The sequence below is a fragment of the Chrysochloris asiatica genome, unplaced genomic scaffold (genome assembly GCF_000296735.1).
Source record: "Chrysochloris asiatica unplaced genomic scaffold, ChrAsi1.0 scaffold00176, whole genome shotgun sequence".
Classification (NCBI taxonomy): Eukaryota; Metazoa; Chordata; class Mammalia; order Afrosoricida; family Chrysochloridae; genus Chrysochloris; species Chrysochloris asiatica.
The window spans coordinates 4,834,730-4,836,861 of NW_006408694.1; the positions used below are offsets into that span (position 1 = coordinate 4,834,730).

Here is a 2,132-nt window from a genome sequence, read left to right on the forward strand (position 1 = left end):
CTGAGAGCAGCTGGTGGGTATGAACTGCCAGCCCTTTGGTTACCAGTCCAGTGCTTATCCTACAAGTGCCACACCAAGGCTCAAACCTCCTATGGTGGTTCTCAGGAAAAGTGTAGAAGCAGACAAAAACAACTACTTGATTCTAATAATACAGAGATTTCCATTCCAAGAGTTGGAACTGACTAGATGGCACCAACAATGTGAGCTGGACCTTACCTACCTCTCTGACCACCTCTTACTACATGACACAGCGACAGGGTCATGGCTGAGTTTTGGAAGGCATACTCTGAGGGCCAAGTGGGGACTGGATAGTGGAGCTCATGATGGCAGGGAAACTAGTGAGGAGACAGGAAGCACCGGGTGGATGGGACTGCTTGGGAAAAGAAAGGATTGTTAATGGATCTGGACTAATGGCAGTAAGGCTGATGAGCTCAGCTTAGGGTAGACTAACTCCACAGAAACTGCTTAGAGGAGCCTGTGGTTCCAGACAAGAGAAAGAAGGTGGTGCCTGAAGTAGGAAGGGGAAAACAGCAAGCATTGAGTACTACAAGCTTCTCTTCAACAACACCCCCCCACACCCCGCCAAATCACCTTAGAGGCCTCCCTCCTCCCTGGCTACATGAAGTAAGGTCTGGCAATTAAATTATCATAGATCTACTTGCTTGCCCACTTACCTAAGAGTTGAAAAAGTCCATGACTTTCTGGACGCTGCTGCTGATGACCTCAACATACACCTGGTTCACCCAGTCGTGGTGTATTTCCCCTTCTGCACCAGATCTTCTTGTCCCACATGGTATCCCATTTTCACTATCCTGTAAAAAAAGCATACAATTATGAATGTAGACAATAAATCACAGTAGTAGTATTATCAGTACCCATGGTTTTGTCACCCACATAAATCACTGATATTTCCATATCCATATTGGTGGTGGCTATGGTGTGCCATGGAGTGGGTTCCAACTCATAGTCACCCTGTATAGGGTTTCTGAGGATGCAAATCTCTACAGAAGCAGAAAGCCTCATCTTTCTCCTGCAGAATTGCTGGTAGTTTCAAACTAGCTGACCTTGAGGTTAGCAGCCCAACTCATAACCACTCTGCTACCAGAACCCCTTCATTCAATTTATGTGAATAAATGGTTATGAATATCTCAAAATACATTTTATATGCTTTAGTATATTAAATTATAATAACTACTAGACCCACCACCAGACCTGTTATTTGTCATTGTTAATAAAGAAGTACACTTTGTTGTTTTTTTTTTTAATATTTGGAACTATTTCATTATAATTTATTTCCTTTTGTAATTCTATGGATTTTATTTTATGCATTTAACACATTATTCTGAGAAGGGATCTATGAACTATGTTAGATTACTAAAAGGCATTTTTATTGTTGTTGAGTGCTATCGAGTCGGTTCTGACTTACAGCAACCCTATACATGGTTTCTGAGGAGTGGCTGGTGGGTTTGAATCACCGACCTTGTGGTTCAAAGTATAGCTTATTCTACAGCACCACATAAGGAGTCAGTCCGCTAAAAGGCATATTAGCAAAAATTGAAACTCGTGTTCTAGACCAACATAACCAATGTTTATGTTAGAAATCCAAAATCCATATTTATTAGGCTGACATTCAAGACTTCAAATAACCTGTCCCCTTACTTTTCCCTAACATCCTTTTTGATTGTTCCTCAATGTTAACCTGATCCATTCATTCAAAGTGTCACCACTACTATCAGTCACCAAACAACCTGCTTCATTAGGGTTTCCTTACCTGGCTCTCTCCAATTCTCTATGAATTAGTATTAGTACTCAGAAGCTTTCTGACAGCTGTAAAGGGAGAACATATAAATGAGGGAAATTAGATGGCTTTCTGAATAGAAAACCATGAAATCAAACTAAATAAATCAGAGAAGAGAGGCAAAGGTATACTGAAGAAACAAGTTTAACAAGACTTGAGCTCTAAAGGGGCAAAACAAGTGAAGCATATACAAGGGTGAAGTCCTGATTTGCCGCTGTAGGAGAAACATTGGATTGCTTACTGCAATGCGGATGATTCAAACCCACCAAATGCTCCTAAGAAACCCTATACAGAGTCGCTATGAGTAGGAACCAACCTGATGGCACTTAACAAT

At 41.1% G+C, this 2,132-nt stretch overlaps 1 pseudogene; it reads right to left on the minus strand.

The window, feature by feature from the left end:
- Window positions 1-674: 674 nt before the first annotated feature.
- LOC102814752 overlaps window positions 675-2,132 on the minus strand; it is a 5,939-nt pseudogene continuing 4,481 nt past the window's right edge.